Source organism: Stegodyphus dumicola, chromosome 8, assembly GCF_044657685.1.
Source record: "Stegodyphus dumicola isolate Sdum_Otavi_A_Nest chromosome 8, ASM4465768v1".
Classification (NCBI taxonomy): domain Eukaryota; kingdom Metazoa; phylum Arthropoda; class Arachnida; order Araneae; family Eresidae; genus Stegodyphus; species Stegodyphus dumicola.
The window spans coordinates 37,743,779-37,767,654 of NC_140775.1; the positions used below are offsets into that span (position 1 = coordinate 37,743,779).

Below are 23,876 nucleotides of genomic sequence, written 5' to 3' on the forward strand. Positions count from 1 at the left end.
TTACTCACAATGGCTTCTGAAATTATTATACAATATTTTCAGAAACTATAAAAAAAGGCTGTCTGGCCTACAAAAAAGGAAGCAACGAGTAAATCCTTTAATAACAAAGAAGACTTCTGAGCGACTCATATATATATAAACGGTTTTTTTAATGCATTTTCCGGATTGGCAACAATAGGTTTTTTTTTTTTTTTTTTTTTTTTTTTTTTTTTTTTTTACGCTAATGTTTGACGGCAATGTTTCGGAATAAAGCAAATATCTAACAATTAATGTTTGCCGGAAATGTTTTTGAATGAAGGAAGTAAAGCTAACATATCTATTACAGCATTACACAATTTTTTTAAACAAAAATATCCCAATATACACATAGAATTTTTGGATGATCCATTCCAATTAAATAATTTAAGATGGTTTATCAGCTAATGTTGGATGAAGAGAAACGCAATGATTTTCCTGCGGGAGGTATTCAATTGAATCTGATCTACCTCCTCTTGATAAAGTTGAAGAATTCCTCTTAGTATTTTATGTATTTTTTAACATATATTTCTGTTGTTTTCAGAATTTCTTCTGTCTTGGAAACACTTAGTTGATGGTGGTTACCCCCCCCCCCATTTTTACTGAGGGATTTGAGATTTTATTGGTTTGGGATTTCATGACTTCATGGATTTAGTTTTGGATTAGTTTGTATTTCTTACTAAAGAGTTCGTTATTCTGTCCGTACGTACAGTCGCGATGTAAAAAAAAATAGTCAAAATTGATGCGGTAACTGGATATTTCCGCTGAAATCTGAAACCCGAAATTATTCGCGATTATAAAAAAACTTCTTTTATTTAAGCACAAGGAAGTAAAAATGCTGATGCACTGAACAGCACACAAAGACAATCAACGTAAAAGCACAAAAAATCTTTATTAGTTACAAATCACCAGTACAGTTCATCCAACACTATATTCAAACTCAAAAACAGCGCAATCTCTATTTTTGTTTACAGAATATTTCTTTGATTTTTTTAATACAAGAATATACAAAAAATACAAGAAAAAAAATCTTTTTTTTTTCTATTTGATTAGCAAAAATAGCTCTGGATTTTTTTAAATACAATCATATACATTATTCATTAAAAAAATTATATTTTTCAATAATATGTTTACATAATAACAACAGTTCCTCAATTTTAGGAGATAACAATGTACATTAAGATAAAAATAGATTTCTAATTTTAGAAATTTTAAAAATAAAAACATAAAATATAATATTCCTCATACAAAGTAATAAAAATCACTGAAAATTCATTTCAACATAAAAACTATACATTTTTACTAAACGTTTTTTGATCAGGCACAATTAATATACATAGCAAAATTTTTTCACACAGTAACTGGAAAATATAATTCATAGCAACATTTTTTTATACATTTACTCGAAATACATATAAAGCAACAGAGTTGTTAAAATGAAATATCTCTTTGTGCATAAATGAAGTTTTTAAGAAGTTGTTTTTGTTTGCAAAGGTTTAAAGTTTGATGTAGCTAAAATATGGATAATTTAAATTTATTACTTATAATGCATATTATATTTCTTACAGAATACATGCACAATTAAACTTGCCAAATTATGCAGAAAATGACCCATCGGGTTTATGGATTTAAGAATATCAGAATTTTTTTTTAATTTAAAATAAATCCAAACTCCAAACTAGACCAAAAAAAAAAAAGCAATCTTGGATAAGTTTGATTGTTTTGCTTCATTTTAATTTCTTAATGTGTTCTTTCTTCCAATTATAAATCAAAAATATTTAACTGTTTTAAAATTTTAATACTCACATTATGAGATTCAAGTTAAAAAGCATTTTTATAGTTTTTGGCAAAAGATATCTATCTATCTATATATACACACATAATTTAAAGAAGTTTGCATCGACAGCTCAAAACATTTCATATTCTATGTTATAAATACTGTGATATTTCCAATGGGTCACTACAAACAAAGCAAATACGGCACTGCTTGTTAAATACGCTACACCTAATTTTTTACTGATATTTACAGATTTTGACTGAAAAAAATCTGAAAGGGTTCAAATTTTAACGTTCTCCCGATCAGATGAATATACATTTAGAATACATGGAAACGGAATACATATCTTCTGCGTATTTTCAAAGGTAAGAAAAAAATATGTATAATGTAATTCCACAAAAAATATTTAAAATTTCTAATTAGATATATCATGAATTAAATATTTTTATTAAATCAATAAAAAGTTATAATAATAATACTCTTAAGAGCTGCATTCATTGCTTTTAATAGCTTAGTTTTGTTAATCAATAACAGACAGATTAAATTTCAAAGATAAATATTTTATATTTTGCCAAATATCAACAGACTGGAATGAAAGTGAAACAAGGCAAAGTAATGTTTTGAGACTAATAGCTCTTTTGAAGTACAAACAAAGATTTTATATACAAAATGAAATGCATTTCTTCCCAGACAAGAACAATCTACTGTACTGGTCACAGATTATTCACTACTTTTTACAGAGTAAATTTCGTCTTTGTATGAAATATTTTATACATTTAAAATCAAGTACAAATTTACAAAGATTATAAGATCGTGTGAATACAGTCTGTGACTGAAATAAAAGATAAAAAAACATACAGAAAAAGAAATATAATTTTTACAAGGGGAAAAAAATTAACAAAACTTTTTTATTTAATAGTAATTTTCTGAAAATGTGAGAAAAAGGTTTAAAAAAAAAACTAAGACAGAAAGAGATATAACATACTTACGGGCGTAATTCAAATTAGGTTCAAAACAGCAAAAAGTAATAAATGTAACAGACAGGAAATTTTCAATCGAATTGGCATTAATTTTATTGAAATATTTCATGAATTTTGAAGAAAAATTAAACTTGTCTCTTCTTTCAGGAGCAAATATTTTTATATCAATTTTAGGGCTTTGCGAGAAATTTTCTTCTCGTGATTAATTTTTATTTTATTTAAGTATGTAATATAAAAGTATTAAAAATTGGCACAGAATAGCATATCGTTTAAAAAAGGCAGACTGGCGTCGGATTCACTATCCCCCTTTAAATGCACAGAATGATTCTAAAAAATTATTTAAGTATAGGATGTCCCAACAAAAGCTCCGGCTTTAATATACCCTCAAAAATACTTTAGTTTTAGAAATGAAAAATATTTTTTCCTACTTACCACGGGCAAATATTCCGAATTAATAATGCTGAGTTTGAAGACGCGTTTTATCAGTGTCAGTTCATTTTGCAGCTTAGTCGAAGAGGTTATCACATCTAGCGACGGTTCCTGCTAGACGGGACTTGTCTGAGAAACAAGATTCTGATAGCACTGGTTTAAGCGGGAGGATTCCTAGAAAAAAACAGCCCCGCCGGAAGCAAAGTCCCGCCTAGCTGCGAAACCGATGTACCGGCTACGCGGGATTTTTTGATACCTCGGCGAAAAATGTTTCGACTGGACGTCTGTCGGATAGAGATCGACCAGTTAGACGATAGTTCTGCTTCTGAAGGATCACGTGATCCCAATCTGAGCGATAATCGATTACTGTTTGTCGTTCTTTGTAGTAAGTGAAAATGGTAACCTAGCTACATGGGTTTCCTGAAAATGTGCGGGTTCTGAGAATTGTCCCTTTCAACGTCCAGTCCCTGGTAGCGGAAACATAATGTGATTGGGACTTTATGCACAGGCTATTAGGCAACTCCGTAAAATCTTTTGATGTGAAAATGCACCTATAGAACAATAAGTCAAGGATTGATAAAGAAATTTGACCGCAGACATTAAATCATGACGCCTTCGATCGAGCAATTGTGTTGAAAACATCGTTGTTGTGCATGAGAGCATTTTGCAAGTCCCAAAGAATCTGATCTTTCACAGTAAAAATAAAAGAACTTAAAGAGGAAACTGAACGTGTCGTTCTTCCACTGCTGTCTGGCAGACTTAAATCATCATCGCTTATCAACCAACTACGATGACACAGCATACAAAACATTTATAATAAAAAAATCGTACGGCCAATTAATGATATGCGCAGAAGTATCATTATAATAACAGCGATGGGGCACGAGATATGTCAGCCAAGCTAAATTAAAGTATTGATTAAGTCATCATTTCATAACGGAATTTAATCCCCCCCCCCAATAATCTACTGAACGTTTTCAGCAGTGACAATGCTTACATCAGCTGAGCATCACTAACTAATAACTTATGAACAATTTCTTAAATTGTTAAAAACTTTAAATCATAAAATAACAGCAGTACAATATAGAGTGCTGTTACGACTAAGCAGCAATAAGCACTACTTTTTATTTAACTTTTTTTAAATATGTTTACTTTCATGTTCTGTGTTATGCATATGTACGTATGTATTGTAAGTCCATGTTGTATGTGTAGATTATAAGTTACGTATAGTTTTATGGTGTATGTGTATATGCTATGTTTTATATTTCTATGTGAACGCCGGGGATAACACTCTGTACTACGAACGCCATTATAATCAATGTAAAAACTAATAGCTAGGGAAGATCTGGTTCTTAAACTATATAAACTCCCGGGGCGGCTCTTCTGTTGCTCTGAACTGAAGACGGCGTGGGACATACACCTGTTTATGTTAGACATCAGTGTGCCACCGTCCATCACCAGACACCATCACCACCTCGTTAAGCAGATATATGAGAAAGTGATTAGGAATTTCATCCAGAGAGGACGAGGCTGTAGAACAAGTTGTGGAAGACATAAGCCAGTCATTATTTATTTTTCATTCTTTTAAATCAGAATATTTACTTGTTGTGAGTATGTAAAAATATTTCATTTTCTAAAAATGGAGTATTTTATTGGGCATACTGAACCCGGTGCTTTTACTGGGACATCCTTTATATACTAATAATCTCAATTGTGCTACACCATATAAACGATTTGTGCAGTATTAAACATGGCAAGTTTTTAAATGAAAAGTTGAAAATGATTAGTTCTTAACTTAAAATAAATTTTCCTCAGCTACTTTCTCTCTATTTGTGCTAGTTTTGAAATTCCATACATAAACAATAAAACTTGTACTTAATAATTTATAATAAATGTTTAAACATGTAAATGCAATATTTTTATTCCAGTTCACAGTAATACAGCGTACAAATGTTAAAAATGATCATTTCATATTATACACACATACTTTTCATATCCTTCTTGAAAGCAGTTTTACATATAAATAACAGGATCAAAAACAAATTTTGTACATTGCACTAAAATAAATATATTTGCAACAATGTACATAAATATAATAGACAAGAACACCGGATTTATTTCAGTCTTACAACCTATTCTTTTTATCCTTCTATATTAACATTTAATGTAAATATTAGTAAATGCATCTCTTTTACAAGATTTTAAATGTAAATATCAATGACCCTTGAACAACTTAAGTTTGAACAGTAAAAGTTCATTACATGCTGATTTTTTCCTTCAATTATGCAGAAGCATTTTTGAAGATTTGGAGGAGGGGAGGAGGAAAACATAAAAAAAAATTTTTAGAACTCCACAGGTTACAAAATCTAAAAAATAAAGAAGATAGATATGTCATGAGTGTGCAAAACATATTTAGATTCTAATCTAACACCATAACAAAATATTTATTGTCAATTAAAAACTTTTCTATTTTTGATGTTCTAAAGCTAATAATTACATGAAGTAGCTACAATGATTTGGTACAAAACTGTACATGATTGCTACATTTTTTTTTTTTTTTTAACTTCACAAGAGCACTGTTGATGTAAGCATATACTAAGAGAAGATTTACCTCATTAGTAAAGATCTAAGCTTAAGTACTCATAAATACATTATAGCGCTGTGCTCGCCGGTCAACTAAGATATTGCTAAAATCGCTCGCATTTTGATCCAATCGGTTAAGCGATCAAGTTACCGTACGTTCCCGAGTTCTGTCCTCGGCAGTGCATGATCAGTCAAACGAACCACGGCCCTCTGTTGGCAAACACAGAAACTGATACATTTAGCTGTGAATAAACCAGGAACAATCGGTTTGCAACAGCAATTATAGATGGTGCCATAAGATCAGCAATGATAATAGCAAGCAAACGCTGCCGCAACAGCAATTACAGATGGTGCCATAAGATCAGCAATGATAATAGCAAGCAAACGCTGCCGCAACAGCAATATAGATGGTGTCATAAGATCAGCAGTGATAATAGCAATTATAGATGGTGCCTAAGATCAGCAATGATAATAGCAAGCAAACGCTACCGCAACAGCAATTATAGATGGTGCCATAAGATCAGCAATGATAATAGCAAGCAAACGCTGCCGCAACAGCAATTACAGATGGTGCCATAAGATCAGCAATGATAATAGCAAGCAAACGCTGCCGCAACAGCAATATAGATGGTGTCATAAGATCAGCAGTGATAATAGCAATTATAGATGGTGCCTAAGATCAGCAATGATAATAGCAAGCAAACGCTGCCGCAACAGCAATTACAGATGGTGCCATAAGATCAGCAATGATAATAGCAAGCAAACGCTGCCGCAACAGCAATTACAGATGGTGCCATAAGATCAGCAATGATAATAGCAAGCAAACGCTGCCGCAACAGCAATATAGATGGTGTCATAAGATCAGCAGTGATAATAGCAATTATAGATGGTGCCTAAGATCAGCAATGATAATAGCAAGCAAACGCTACCGCAACAGCAATTATAGATGGTGCCATAAGATCAGCAATGATAATAGCAAGCAAACACTGCCGCAACAGCAACAACAGTAGCAGCAATGTTGTGAAACGAAAAAGAGAAGCTGTAATATGCACCTGGTCCACTAAAAAATTCCTTCTATGGCCTCCATTTTTGTAGACACTGATTGTAGATATAAACTTCCTTTTACAAAAGTATTTTAAATGATGCAAATATTTGTGTTTTGCCATTTTTACAATTTCATTACATTAGAGTACAAGAACAGAATTTTTATTCATGTTATTTATAAGTTTTCCAAATGCTATAAATACATTATTAATAGTCTCACGCAGTTTTATTACTTCAAAATCATAACTTCATTCAACAAAGAATTAATTTAACTAGAAATATTTTCCTTTTTTTAAGTTACGCAAATAATGCTATGAGCTCGCTGTGTGCCAATCTTGAAGCCTGCCAATGTTTCCTAGACCGTGATTTAGTCTATATAGTAATGCTCGTCACGTAATCTATGAACATCAGAAACCTCTTTCTGAGCAAAAAAGTGTTTTACTTTTATTCTTCATTATGCGAGGTAATCTTTCGCGTTTTACAAGTATATGAATTCAACCATTTCGCTCTTCAATTTATGTATGAACAAAATTTTAAACTCTGAACATCTCAATCAATTTTTGTCATAAGAAAATCAAACTTCCTGCGCCTAACCTCTACTGTTAAATAATAAATAATATATTTATATATATGCTTGAATGTTCTTCGCATTGCGATAAAACTTTTAAGCTCCAAATTTTAAACTCACGTAGTTTTTCACCGAATATTTGCACTTGAAGCCCGTATTTTGAATTTCGAATTTTTTTTTTTTTTTAATTATTACTATTTATTTTGGATTTTGTGCGAATTTAACAAACTTTTGATTAAAAACTCAGCGATTTAAACGCTTTATGTTGCTCTGCAAATAGTTATGTTTCAAATTTAATCAGAAAACTCAACGATATAAAAGAAGTGAGTTGCCACTTTGCATATTATATTTTGTCTTTCGAATTTAACCACATCGTGGAAAAACGGCGGCACATAAAGCCTCTAAATTTTGAATATATATAGTGTTCCACCCGAACATGGGCACCCTGAATCTTGAATTTCAAATCTATTTTGTTATTTATTTCATATTTTGTGCGAATTTAAGGAACTTTTGTTTAAAAACCACACGATATAAAACTTTGTGTTGCCACTGGGCAGAGCGTAAGATTTTTATGTTTCGAATTTCATCAAAAAACACAGCGATATAAAATAAGTTTGTTATCACTCGGTAAAGCGCAAAATATTTATCTTTTGTATTTAATCAACAAACTGAGCGATATGAAAGAAGTTTGTTACCATTGCCCTAATTAAAATGTTTTTATCTTTCGCGCGCCAGTGTTTGTCGTTCAGCAAAGCGAATAGCATTAGTTAACAAACTCAACGATTTTAAAAATCAATAAACGCAGATTCATTAGTCAGTTAAGACCCATGAAATTACATTAGTTGGATTAATTAAAATCAAGCTATATTTTTTTCGCTTTTATAATAACTATTTTAGCAGCTGGTCTTTCAGAATAAATAAAGCATTAGTAAAACATAAGTTTCAAAATTCAGAGAACCATATAAAAAGTTAGATTTTGTAATTTTTTACAAACCTGACTTTATAAATTTAAAAAACGCAATAACATGAATATTTTCATCATTGAATGCATTTTCGTAGCTAGAAGTATATGTCTATTGTCCAATGATTGTGGAAATAAAGGCTGTATAAAGACTTTTGTGGATACAGTGCATATAAGACATAAAACTTGCATTACCTGAATGTTTATGATATCTATAAGACTTCTGGGAAAGATTTTGAAGAAATCAATAATTACATACAGATTTCTATAGCATGGTAAGTTATTGTTGTATCCCTCTGTTATTCAAGGGCCAGCCCTTACAGATAATTTAAAAAAAAAGTGTACATTTTGTGTACGCAAAACAAACATATTTATCAGTTCTAAACTACTGAATTACACATGAAGAAGTGGCGTAGCTAGGGGGCGGTTTGCCCAGTGGGCCCCATTTTTGGAGGCGGCATACATTTTTTTTTTTTTTTTTTTTTTTTTTTTTTTTTCCCGTGGAAAATTCTGAATGAAAATTATCAATATCAACTAAATCATGATTAAGGTGACATTAATAAAGAAAATTTCTCATTAAGAGAAAAGTATTTCAAAGTTTTATTTATGCCATCTTTGCATAGAAAGAGACAGGAATGTATGAAAAGCAGTCCTTTTGAATTTTTGCAGTTTCTTCTAAAAAACAGTCCTTTTGAATTGTTGCAGTTTCTTCTAAAAACCAGTCCTTTTGATTTTTTTTTGGGGGGGGGGTGCAGTTTATTCTAAAAAACAGTCCTTTTGAATTTTTGCAGTTTATTCTAAAAAACAATCTCCAGAACAAAGTTACAAATATTGTAGTACTATTATGAACTTTCCTTAGTACCGCTGTAAATGTTGCTAGCTGCGAGAACAGTATTTTAAATAAAAATTATTTAAGGTAAATTAGAAGAATTACTATTAAGAACTAGAAATGTTTATTTTGCATTTGAGAAATCTTCCTATGTACTGTGTACATAACAGCAACTGCAATAATCCAGCAGACCTGTACGATGTCGTTGATGATTTTGGAAACAATAATAATAATAATAATTTCAAAATGTTTGGTATTAAAATTTTTTCTTCAAAAATAAATTTATTTCTCATATGCCATTTTGACATTATTTTAGCTGTTTATTTGTATATAAACACAGCCAACAAAAGCTCTAGCTACGCCACTGACAAGGTAACATTAATTCACAAACTACCAAGCATTAATAAGTAGCAGCCATACAAGACACAAATCAGTCATTGCTGGTACATATTTAACAACTTCTATAATGAAAATGAAATTCTTTTCCCACTCATTTTTGGGGAGTTCTACTTTGTAATCAATATTTATTGAACATGCAAAAAAACGTGCGAAATGCCAAAAAAACTATAATTACAATTAAATACTTGATGTACATTTATGAATGAAAAGATGTTTGAGATCAATCTTTTTCATGAAAGAATAAATACTTTCTATCTGAATCACGCTTTGTAAAATATCATGATAGTGTTTTTTTGTACTTGGATAATCATTTAAAACAAAGATGAAGATGAATAAAGTGCAAAAATAAATAACATCTTGATGAAAAAAACTTCAAATACAAATAAATTAACATACTGTAATAAGACAGAAAAAAGGCAGTGCTGCTGTTTCTCTAAAAATAAATTTCAAATGATATGAAAAGATGCAGTCTTATCCAATGCTGTAACTTTCATGATAAATTGCTTCTAAGCAGAGCTTTTAAACTTTAAAAATAATTGTTAGACAACACAACTTTTCATTAATTAATCAATCCGTTTGAATGTTCTTATCCATACTCGAGCAAACCTGGATAGCAAAAGAAGAATGAGCGGTCCAAAAAAAAATCTGGCACATATTCAAGCATAATGAATGAAAAAAAAATCTGGCACATGTTCAGTCAGGCAAACTGGATGGAGTAAATTTGTGAATATTCAGTATAAAATACAAAATTAAAAAAAAAACGAACGATTTTTTATTACCTTTCAACGCGTATACTAATTTAATTTTAACTAACAATTATTAATATTTTTATCTTAATTTTTTTATTTATCAAAATTTTTTATTATATATTTAGTATAGTATATATTTTTATCTTATCAGTATTATTAATAATAATAATGATAATTTAATCAAATATTCAACAAAATGTAATCTTAGTTAATCAAATTTTTTATTTTATTTTAATTCGATGGAAAAAAACATAGGGCCATTCTAAATTATTATAAGAAAAGCGTAAATTAAACAAATCAAACGCATGGGACTCGGATCGGTAATTAATAAGTTAGTTCAGTTATTTTCAAAAACACTACAGCTAGCTTCCAGCGGTAATTTTTTATCATTTTATAGGCTGAGAAATTTGAAATTCGTACCTGCTCACAGATTTTCCAAAAAATTCCTTTCCTTTTACCATAATTTACATTTATTATTTTTCTTAATATTTCCCCATAAAAAATTGAACATATGCCTGATTAAAAAATTCATATTTATTTTCAAACCGATTCTTCTGAGTCTAAATACTATATTCGCACTTGTAAAAACTAACGGAAACTTTAGAATAAAACACGCGTTTTGTTTTCCATGCACGAATGTTACATCATTCATGCTTCTGACAAAATTTAGTTCGGTGCTTCGAAAATAACAGCAAGCATTTAAAAGATGTACAGCCTCTTGTGAAACACTTAACGAAAAACGTAAAATGAAACTTCATCTTTAAAAATATAAAATATGTTTGATAAAATAAATATACAAAAAGAAGCCAACCGATAAACTTATTAACAGTGATATTGCAGGTGCTGCCATCTAGTGGCACAGTGAGTAGTACATTTCTTCTCCATTTGTTGTCGACCTGTTGAAAATATACATTAAAAATAACATTTAATTATTTCAAAATATGCATAAATATATATATTAGGTTTCACTTTCAAAATACATCAACTATCTACTTAAAACATTGGGTGTGCATAGTATAGCAAAGTAAAAAATAGAAAATGTATAAAAACAGACAACATTTTTAAATAAATAACGCAAAGAATATGAAAATAAATATAACTACAAAAATCACGTACAATGCCACAACAGATACTGAACCCACACATATTACATCTTGGAAAATATTTCAACATCCCTAAATTACAATTAAATTACGCTGGAAACTGCTTAAAATTCCAACTAGTTATAAATTTTTACCCTCGGACTTCTTGCTTTGGGGGGGGGGGAATAAGATTTCATATCTCGAATCGTTCCGCTTTTTTCATTATTATTTTTCTTAATATTTCCCCATAAAAAATTTAACATATGCCTGATTAAAAAAACTCGAATGTTTTGAATTTTAGTATTTTACAGTTATTAATATTATGCATTACTGTATTTTTCTCCTTTTTATGTATTATTGTATTTTATCTACGTATTATTATATGTATTAATACACTGCATTATTGTTATATCATGTCTCCTTGGTATTATTATTATTATTATTATTATTATTATTATTATTATTTACATATTATTATTAGCCCAAACGGGCGTTACTCTCCAAACGACATTTATTTTACGTCGAATCACTATAAACGGCAGTATCACTTTTCAAATTATTGACACTAAATATTACTTTTAAAAAAAAAGAAATAATGAAGAAGCTGCATGAATATATGAACGTTTCTGGCACTGTGAAAAAACGTCGGTACCTAGAGCCATCAAATTTTGAATAAGTTCATCCTCCTACCGAACATGGAAGCCAAAATTTGTTTTACTGTCTATTTCATATTTCGTAAACCTTCAACGAATTTTTGATTAAAAAAAACGCACCAATTTCAAAGCGAGCAATGGCAAGACTGTAGAGAATAAAATCGTTTTATCCCCAGCGCACGAGACTGTCAATCGGAAATTCTAAAAACGTGCTGTTTTTAAATATTTTTAGTCCAATGTGGCGTTACACAAATGCTCTGGAAACGTGTTATGTGTCTGTATATGAAACAAGCGCCCGTTTGGGCGTAATATAAAATCTGAAAGCTTTCAGATTTTTTTATTGTATTATTATTATTATTACTATTATATATTCCTTATAGTATCATTAATTGTAGTACTATATTTTAGTATTCTTATTATAGTGTAATTTGTATTATTATATTCCTTATTCTCTTCAGATCTAGATGTTACGTGCTGTTGCATTATATCTCCTTTGTATAACTGAGTTGTTTACTTACTTCTAAATACTAATCTAAAAATACGTTAAACATTTTAGCAACATTCAAATCTTTATTGATGTCCATCTGAAGCGTCATTAAAGCACTCTTCGAGGGTTAACTGTTTAAGGGAACGACTGCCTGCCTGAAAAAGGGAAACTGGACTCACATTCAGATTTCATATTCCATGCTCTTGTATAGAAAATTTAGAAACCCATGTTTAATATTTACTTATGATAAATAATAATAATTCACTTGCTAAAATTTTGTACTTTAATTTTACATTACTTCATTTTTTATTTATTGATTTATTTTATTTTATTTATTTTTTTAAGAACATAAAGGTTTTAGAACTTTAATTATTACTATACTTGCATCTTTTTAAAAATACGAATGTATTTTTTAAATTTTATGCTTATTTTTCATTAAATGTAAATTTAAAGCCCCGATACTTTAATTCAAAATTTTTAATTCCACCCTTTTTAGTATTATTATATAAAAAATTGGATAACTGCTTCCCCCCCCCAATGGCTAGACTGCACCACTTTTGAAAGAGAGCAGCCCGAGGAATGAATCTGAAGATCTTCTATCCTTTTTTCCTACCACATCCACCACAGAGAACTTTCGGCCCGACGGTATTTTAAGTGCCCTCCCCCCCATTCCGCAAAGACACTATGATTTAAAAATCCCTGTTTCTAATGGGATACGAACGCTTTGCCCGAGAATGCGGCAGCTGGCTTTCACCAACCCAAACAGAGTTATGTATATTTTCTTCTAATTGAGTAATAAAAAATGTTTGCAAATTTACCAAAGTCCCAGCTGTAAGCTCATTTCAAAGTAAGCTATTGAATAGCAATATCCTTATATTCAAATCATTGTGTCTTTCAGTTTATAATTAGCTCTGATTCTGTTACATTTGTTTCAACTGGTTCAACTTTTTAGTACTGTAAATTGGATACGAGCCAATTTTTTCTTGAAAAGCCAACAATGCAGGCATCCTTCTCCTTAGGAAGGGAGTTGTCACGTGCTTTGCCCCGATCAGCTAAACCAAACAAATTCTGACGCCAAATTAGATCGCTAAGTGCCCAATAATAGTCAAGCTGATTCTGTGAGTGCTTTCTAATGTATTTAATACTATAACATACTTCTAAGAATACTTGTAATGCAATAAATAAGACAATAAGTAAGAAGAAATAAGAACGTTCGATTTTTTTTTTTTTTTTTTTTTTTTTTTGTTACTATTTTAAAACAGAAATTATGATGAAAGTAATACTTGTAACAGGTACAGAGGGCAAAGAACATATTTTTAATTAAGTTCTTTGCCACTTATCTTCGAAATTAATAAACAATTTTACATGTCTTGTATTGCTTAGTCAAATTTTTGGTATTTTGGTCATCCTTTGGCTTCTGTTCAAGGTAATCACTAAATTATTAAAATTTTATTTTTCAATAGCTTCTAAATTTTTAGTCCAAAGGGGCAATTTATCGAGAAGGATTATTAATTTCGTTTTGGCATTTTGCGTTGGTTCACTATAGTTGTCCGATTCACTTTTCAAATTGTTGTCACCAATTATTATCGCCCTGTATTATATTTAAAGAAATTAAATAATAAAGAATCTGCATAAATGTATGTATGTTTCTCGCATTGTGGTAAGATAACAGTACCTAGAGCTATTCAATTTTAAGTAACATACGTTTCCACCCGCATATGTGCATCTGGAAGCCCGAATTTGGAATTTGTTTTATTATCTATTTCATATTTTGTAAAATTTTAACGAATTTTTGATTAACTAACTCAACGATTTAAAAGCGAGCAATTGCAACACTCTACGGAGGGGGAAAAAATCCTTTTTATCTCCAGAGGGCGGAACTATGTATCCGAAATTCTAAATCTATGCTCATTTTAAAATTATTTTGCGATATTGCTGTTGAACTGAATTTTATGGTTTAAATGCGAAGAACATGGCATTTAGTAAATGAAGATAACGCACAAAACGTTAAAAAAAAAAACGCCTCTTGGGACGTAATTTAAAATCCGAAACCTTTCAGATTTCCCCCCCCCCAAAAAAAAACTAGCTGTGTGCTAATATTTCTTATGTCCGTCCTTTTTTATTTAGTGGTTTTCGTGTATTTTTTGTATAACCTTACTGATACACATACATAACAAAAGCCCAGAATGAGTCCATAAAGCGCAAGGATATAGTTGCTCATTGATTGAAACGGATGGTCTACAAGAAACATGACTCATCTTCGACGAATTCCCTATCCTTAAAAAATCTTATTTCACTCAATAATAAGATTTCAAAAGGCATTTTAATATTTCAAGTAGTAGAAATTTCATTGCGAAAACAAAACTATTTCCTCGAGATTTAGAATGGTGTTTGTACACAAAAAGTAACGAAAAATATTTAGTTTTGGAATAACAGTTGAATATTTATCACTAAACATTTGAAAGTTTCGTATGCCCCAATACATTCTTAAGTCACTGCATTCCTGTTAAGCAATTTCTCTTGAGTTTACAAAGCTAATTAAATAAATTTTAACGGAGGAAAATTTAAAAAAAAATTTTTTTTTTAATGAAGAAGCTAACGTCGAATAGACATGTCTGCACTAACTATTAAAGCGAATTCAACGAATTTAGATAAGAAAAATAAAACCAAACGACAAAACTAATACCGAAGAACCAAAAACATGCTCTCGAGCTATTATTTTTAATTAACGTAATTGGTATCATGCAAAGCATGCTGTAATTGACATGCACTTTGTAATGCAGCGATATATTCTCAAATGGCAAACGATAAATTACACTGTAAGATTTTCTTTTTCTGCCATTAAATTTGCTATAGAACCTTAAAAACAAATTGAAAATAAAAATAAATAAATAAATAAAATAAAGATTACGTCATTTGAAGAAGGGGGCGTGGCAGTATGACCTTGGAATCGCGACGCACGACCAATCGCAGAACACGAAACTAATAGTGCATTTTTGTTGAAACCTCGGGCTATTACGTTCTCCCTGCTGAGTGCCCCTTCCCATTTTTTTCCCCAACTCTTATTATTAATTTTATCGTGTCGATCAAGCTCGACTAGAGGTCGTCGATCGAGCGATTATCGTTTAGGTATAACTCAAAAACAATGCGTTCTCCTTCTGCAATTCGAACTTGATATTCACTTCGTTCCATAGGCGTGCTTTTGGTAGAGTGACTTCAACGACATTTTAAACGATTTAATTTCTTATGTGTGGTAAAACGAACAACTTCGATGACTTTTATCTCCTTTTATCCTGTAACTTTACACCATTTGAAGTCTTTCTCATATTTCACTTTAATCCATTTATTTCTTGATGTAATTCAATTACATATCGTAATTGGGGTGAAGAGACCTGAAATCTCATCCTTTAAATTCCAGTATATCTTCAGAAAAGTTTGATGAGGGTAATTTTCGTGCAGGTTTTTGGCACTTCTTTGTTTGTAACATTAAATAATGGAGAATCTTATATGTATATATGTTTATTTCCATGTTCCCTCGCACTGTGTGAAAACGCAACTCGAAGCCCAATTAGGAATTTGTTTTTGATTTATTTGATATTTTGTAAGAATTTAAAAGTAACTTTTGATTAAAACCTCAGCAAGCTTTGTGTTTCCACTGGGTAAAGCGTTAAAATTATTATGTTTCAAATTTAATCAGAAAATTCAGCAATATAAAAGGTAGGGTGTTGCCACTCGGAAAACCGTAAGATATTCGTTTTTCGAATTCCATCAACAAATACAGTGATTTAAAAGACATATGTTGCCGTTGCCTGAAATGAAATATTTTCATCTTCCGTGCAGCAGCGTGTTGTCGTTCAGCAAAGCAATAAGATAATATTTAATTTTTCATCCAATTTTATTTTTTATTGTTATTAATTAAAAAAACTAAGCGATTTAAAAGCAATAAACACAGATTCATTTCATTTATTATTAATTACTAGCTGGACTTTTGAAATTACATTACTGGATTCATTAAAATCATTACTTTTTTTTTCTTTCTCATAATAACTGTTTTTGGCAGGTGGCCAAGCAAGCGAGTAGTGTTAGTAAATAATGAAGAATCTGAATGTATGTATATGTATACATGATCCTCGCATTGTGAAGAAACGACGGCGACACACAGAGCCATCAGTTTTCAGTTTTGAAGCTGTTGATTTATTTATATTTTATGCACATTTAATAATGAAACTTTGATAAGCAAACTCAGCGATTTAAAAGAAACGTTTTGCCATTGGGCAAAGCATAAAGTGTCTTTCAAGTTTAATGAGCAAACTCGGTGATTTAAAAGAAAAGCGTTAACATAGCCCGAAACAAAGTATTTTTATCTTCGACGCACCAGAGTGTTCCCTGTCAACAGAGGGTAAGATATTTCATTTAAAAAAAAATTGTATGTTTGTTATTGATTAATAAACTAAGCGATTTAAAAGCAATAAAAGCAGTTCTTCACTTCTGTTATAATTAATGAAAATGCCCGTGATATTAATATTAACTGGATTCAAAAAATCATTACAAATATTTTTCTTTTTTACAATAACAACTATAAGTGGCTGGCCGCGAAAGCTCCTAGTATTCCAAAAGATGAATTCAACGAAGGTAATTAAACATCTGTACGAACGTGCCAAGTATTATAAAAAATCAAATCCACTGTTTAAACTGCACTCTGTAAGTAATTACAGAATTTTATTACTATTATTAAGTTTTATTTCTGAAGTACGTTTGACTAGGTTAGGTTAATTTATTAAGGCAAAGTATATATGGTTTATGAGATCATTTTTCATTTAGAACAATAGCTTACATGTATGATAGTTACACAAACGTTCAGCAGAAATGTGGACATTATGCAGGATAACATGTGGTGTTAGTAAATTTTGCCTTGATTTTACTCACGGAATAAATGTTAATAAAACTTGATCAAAAGAAATATACGAAGCAGTGTGCTGGTAACACACCAAATACACTGATAGAAAATGAAATCTCTACGCCAAAAAGAATTCAGTTTAGAGAAATGAAATGTAGACAAAGCATTTGTCTAGGTAACATAGTTATTTGATTTATCTTTCAAGGTCACATGTTACAGTATGCAAGAAAAATAGCCATCTCAAATGTGAAATGCTAGTACATAAATAATCGCTGTACTCGCCGCGAATTTAATGGAAACACGAAAACGCGCACGCACTGTATCTTACAGGTGCCAAATGTTACTTTGTGGTTGTGGTTCTATGCCTGTTGAACTTGGTGAGACCAAATCATCAACGATCTATCCTTGGTGTGGATGCGGCTGGATTTATCGCCCATTAATGTCCCATACGTGACTGATGGAAGAGAGATTCTCGCAGGCCAAGGCGGCAACATGTCGACACTCTTCAAAGCACAATGAACAATAGCAGTGTTATATGAACAAGAGTTATCCTGATATGGAAATTCCCCTCTGGAATATTACGAAGAATGGCTACACAACTGGCGCAGTAACCAGAATGTTGTACAAATTTGCTGTCAAGGTGTGTGAGATAACGACAAGAGTGCTCCTCTTGTCACAGGAATTTGCTCCCCATAAACTCTTGGTACGTCCACTGTGTCTATAACACAGATAGCTTGTTTCCCAAGCACTCACCTAGCTTTCTTCTAACCAACATACGTCCATTATTGGCACCAAGACAGAAACGGTTCGCATCTGAGAACGCAACAGATCTCCACTTCGCCCTCCGATGAGATTTAGCTCGACACCATCAAAGTGGCCATACGGAAAGACTGACATTTTAGTTGGTTCGCACTGCGTCCATTTTTGTATATCACTGAAGTTGAAGTAGCATTGATTTGGAATTAGTCGTATGGCCGTAACAAAGCGTCTGTCTCGGAGATATCCCTCAAGTAATCGATGTTTTACAGTTCGCTGTGTCACTCTGGTGCCAACAAAAGCTCCAACAATCCAGTGCGATGCGCCACAGGCATGCGGCAAATACGGCAGCATTCCCTTTGGTACGTGGTGGCACGTACACGGCCGGACCCCGGGGTTCTTGAGACAGTACCTTCCTGTGACCATTGCTGCCAACATGTATGCACTATCGATAAATCTTTGCCAAGTCTTTCCGCAATATAGTGAAAACAAAATCCACCTTCTATTATACGGCCTCGTTCAGGCTCAATAAGCTGTCGATACTGCCTTCTTACCCTCCTTTCTTGACTCAAATCTCGCTCAACGCCCATTCCGGAAGATATGAAATAAACGCATACGCAGTTTACATAGCGCAGCAAGAGCGAACGTGAGCAAACGTGATTTACATGCTCATAATGATAATATTAACGCACACTTATTCGTCTACGCGAAATCTAAACAGACGTCATCTTTCAGATGTGCTAAAATTTTCTCCCCAAATTTCGTTTATCTAGTACGACTTAGTCTTGTGTTGGGATTTTATTTTTCATCAGCGTATATTTTTTAAAAACCTTCGTTAGGTTGGATTTGCACGTAACTTGAGAAGCTGGTGAAACAAGACCATATACAATAATAATGATGATGATGATTCATGTAAGGTAATAACAATAAGGGATCAGGAATAAAAATATAGTACAGTAACAATAAGTAACAACAATATTTTGCTTATCCAGTATAAAAAAAAAATTACATGCATGTCAAAGAAGGCTAACACTCTCTTTCTCAAGAGACAAAAAGTACTCTGAAAGAGCTGTAATAATTTTTTTAGCCCAAATGAGCGTTAGTCCAGAAGGGGTATTAGTCTCGAAATGGTATTTTGCGTTGAATCGCTTTAAATTTCCGAATCACGTTTCAGATTGTTGCCACCAAATATTATCGCCCTGGATTATATTTACAGAAAGAGGCTAATGAAGTAGCTACATGAATATATGCATGTTTCTCGTATTATGAAAAAACAACGATACATAGAGTCATCAAATTTTGAACAACATAGTCTTCCACGCGAACATGGGCACCTGGAAGCCCGAATTTGGAATTTGTTTCATTGTCCATGTCATACTTTGTAAAACTTGAACGAATTTTTGACTAAAAAACTCAATACTTTCAAAGGCAGCAGTGGCAAGACTGTAAGGAATAAAACATTCTTATCTCTAGCGCGAGAGACTGTCTATCGGAAATTCTAAAGATATGCTGCTTTTAAATAATTTAATGTGTCTGTAAATGGAAAAAAAAGCCCTCTGGCCATAACATAAAATCTGAAAGGTTCCAGAATTTTTTTTAACAATTTTCTTTTTTTTTTCGGGGGGGGGGAAGAGACCCTTCCGATTTTTCTTGAAATATACAGCGTTTTCTAAAACCCAACACCAAACTAAGACTGAATTTTGCCCAGGTTTTAAAAAAGCAAACCACAGCCTAACTCCCAATTATCCGCATTACCCCTTCTCTCAAGGTCAGTCAAAATTAAGCTTGCTGGGTTTTTATTTATATCCTTTCGTTAAACTGATGAAGAAATACTCAAAAGCAAAATTATCATTTATTAAAAGTGATGAAAAAAAAAAGTACACAACTACAAAGAGTCAAAACTGATACAAAAAATATCAAATTGTTTTTTTTTAAATTACCGAAAACCAGAACAAAATTTATTCAATTTGGTGAAAACGTACTCAAGAGCAGATATAAATTTATTAAAATTTATAGCAAAAATGCATCAAAATCACAAAAAGTTTCCTAAAAGTGAAAAAGAATTTATCAAAATTGATGAAAAATACGTAAAAACAAAAGTCGAATTCATCAAAAGTGATGAAAAAATGCACAAAAGTAAAGAACACGTTACCAGAATTGATAAAAATAGGACTGACATATGAGAGAAACAGAAGTTCATATATTTTCAGCAAAACAAAATACCTACATTCTAACAAAAAAAAAATAATAATAATAATCCTTTTTTAAACTAATGAAGCAACTGCCAGCAGCAATTTCTATGCCAAGGCTTCAAAGGTTCGTGGGTTTAAACATAACAAGGCCAATAAAAATACAGAAGTGCTCCTGTTTACTCCTTAATGTATTTTAATTTAAGCTTACATCTCGTTTTTGATGCTTTACATAGAATAAAGATTCATGAATAATTGATATACCAAATATAAGAGAAGTGCGGCAGTTGCAGTTACAGTTACAATACTTTTGCCAAGATTTAACAAAATGTCTCTAAGAAAAAAGGCTTCATTGCGCAATAAATTCTGAACATATCGTTACCGAAAAAAATGAAGTGCCAAAATAAGACTAAATTATTCATGCGGTAGAAAAAATGTTCGGCAACAACAGCGGTAACTTGCCTTACAGCCACACGTCTTCCCCTTTTTCTTTTTTTTTTTCTCTTACGGCAGTTAATTGGCCAGAACATGAATATGGTAATTAGCTAATTAATTAGAAATGGAACGCCATTAAAGCACTGACTTGTGGGATATTCTTCTCCCTCTCCCCATACTTATCATTAATACTCTCCTTTCCCATTTTGGAAGAAGAAAAAGCTCGATGGTGTTTACAGTTACAGACGAGTTCATCGACTCGAAACTTGCTCTTTTCATTTTTAATTACCTAATTTATTTTTCACTTTAAAAATGTACCACCGTCATCAGTGTATGATTACATTTTATAACCGAATACATCAAGTACTTCTGAAATTCTATATGCGTTCATTTTAGAAAATCCTGTTCTCGCAGAAACAACGCAGCACACAGATCGTACTACTTCCCCTCCCTTAAGCCCTATGGCTGGATGCAATGCCACAGCTTCAGGAACTCTAAAACTTTAATTTTTGCTTTTTAAATCTTGCAGGCATTAAAATTACATTTCGATAATAAATATAGTAGGTAGTCTTAATACAGTTAACTGGCCGGTAACTGCAATCTCGAGAAAAAGAGGAATCTGCAATTGTTGAAAACTGTGGCATGCGCTCACGAGTAAAAAAGTAAAGATAACACACAAGGCACTGTTAACAATTAACGTAGTGTATCCGTTCTCAGAAAATTGTCAGCGTACCGACAAAAACCTTTCTGTTTTTCGTAATAGGATTCCTGTAACTCGGTAAACTCGTCAATTATAAAATTGTCCTCAATATGCCAGAACGATACCTTTCTGATTCACTCTTCTGCTGCTAAACCTTACTTCTTTCAAGCCGAATAAAATAACGTTTGAAACAAACTGCAAACTGAATCGACTCTCATCAATGACTGATGACTGCAACGTCCGAATTCCATGGATCTGGAACCACTACAAACGTTTATTATGATGCTCACTAATTAGAACATCACCAGAGAACGAGCTCAGACCTAGGTTTAGTTGCCCTTACAAGAGTTAACGCAGCAACTTCAGATTTTATCTAAAATAAACGATATAACGATCACACAATCCGAGAGGGACTTGACAGTACCTATTCAGTCCCTGTTGGGTGAAAGGACCACCGTAAAAATTGTGGTTCTATTTCCGTGAAGACAGCTAATCTCCCCCATACTGTCCACTCTCAACACATGGAAGTTACGAGTGACTAGCTCAGAAGAGGTCGGTTAGCCGCATAAGCAAGACAACCACTCATGTGTTGTCACCCCTCCCCCACATCGAGGAAGACCCCACGGAGGAGCACCACACAGATAATCGGTCTTCAAAACACATAGCCCTCTTTAATTCAAACGTCTGTCCACAGTTTGTAGAGATATCCTCGTCCTTGTGTTGCAACTCATCGACTGTATAAGCGTCGGATGCATTTAGCTCTTGCCATTAAATATTGCTCTTCTTACAATTTACAAACTTATTTGCCATATAGCATTCAATATACTATTTAGTTGTTAACATTAACTATTCTCCCCCCCCCCCAATTACTTGGTCGTATAGCATCTGCTTCCGCTAAATAACCATCTTTTTACAATTTGCGAAATGGTTGGCCAAGTAGCGTCCGTTGCATTTAGCTACTGCTGCTGCTAAAATTTTATATATAATAAATAAATAAACTTATTAATACTGTTACTTTTTTTCTTTTCTGACACCAGTTGTTATGTTAGTTTCTTCCTTCACGTTCGTACGGGTTTTGTGTGCATTTGGAGTGAATAACGACGACACTTGATGAAGTATCGAAACGCACTTTATTTACCAATATTAATCAGGACAGCTCCAAAACACTTTTACAGTCGTCGAAGATCTACAATAAACACGCTGGAACAATCAGCGACACATCCTTCACACTGTCAGGCAATAACGGTGAAGACAGCTTCACTGCAAAGCACCAGAGTACAGCTCCCGACTCTGCTCGGTCGTTCTCGGAACTCCACGTACTCTCGAGACTCTCCACGCTACAACTCGCGATGCACTCGACGACACACAGAGCACAGCTCCCGACTCTTCAGTTCAGTCGTTTCCAGAGCTTAACACATTTTCTCGACGATGCACTAAGAGACTCTTCCATGCACTCGACAACCAATTCGGCGCTAGACTTCGAGACACTCGCTTAATGATTGACTATCAGCTCGCTGACGAGGCACACTCTCGATACTAACTGACTCTCCGCGTACCAGCAGGGTTTATATAGCTTTTGACTGGTGTTCGAGAATATTATGGGCTAAACCGGTAAGAATTCATTCCAGAAGGTTCTCCATCCGTCCATGGCATATCGCCAATTTTGTCGCCAAATGGGCCATTTCTCGCCAAATGTGGCAACCCTGCCTTATTACCCTAAACCTGCTTTGCAGGGAAGCCATCTTACCGCTCCTGTACATTTCATAACAATATATAAAAAGTATTTACTTTTGGGCTAGTTTCAGTAGAATGGTGTATCACCAGGGTACTCGTACGTAATGCACTAACCCTCTCATGTATTTCTGACGTGCGAAATAAATTCTGGTAATAACTTGTAAAATCATCTAAATTATCAAAACAAATCACACAGTTCGTAACTAATTACATAAACTTTGCAGAAATACTTCTAAGCTATTCGAGCTGGTATTCAAAAGTATTTGAGTCATTTCGTGAGTGCAAATGTGTCGAACTGAGAACCAACAGAATACAGCAAGGAAGTGCAAAACAAGTTGGTGGCAAACCTCACAATTAAAGCTTAATTTTTTTTAACCAATGGCGAGCACTCAGCCCACTTCGGCTTGGCCACTAAAGGCCAGAAGTAATGGCCACTTTATTATGGAGGCATCTAATAGGTGGGCCACCTTTGTATTCTATGAAGGACGGACAGTTACAGCCACGTCTTCTCCGGGATTCGAAGCCAGGCCCTTTGGTGTCGGCTCCCTTAACCCCCTAACCAGTCGGCTTTCTTAACCACTATACCGTCTGAGCGGCTATTAGAACTTA

At 32.7% G+C, this 23,876-nt stretch overlaps 1 protein-coding gene across 2 annotated transcripts in view; it reads right to left on the bottom strand.

Moving 5' to 3' along the window:
* Nucleotides 1–888: 888 nt before the first annotated feature.
* LOC146995791 (uncharacterized) overlaps nt 889–23,876 on the bottom strand; it is a 101,932-nt gene continuing 78,944 nt past the window's right edge. The window contains exons 3-4 of one of the 2 annotated variants that reach the window (XR_015042545.1): nt 11,146–11,230; nt 889–5,567 (exon numbers count right to left, since the gene is read on the bottom strand). The gene's annotated coding sequence lies outside the window, so the exon portion shown is untranslated. Of the gene's footprint in view, nt 11,231–23,876 lie in introns of both variants that reach the window. The other variant, XM_085821742.1, reaches the window with a different exon arrangement.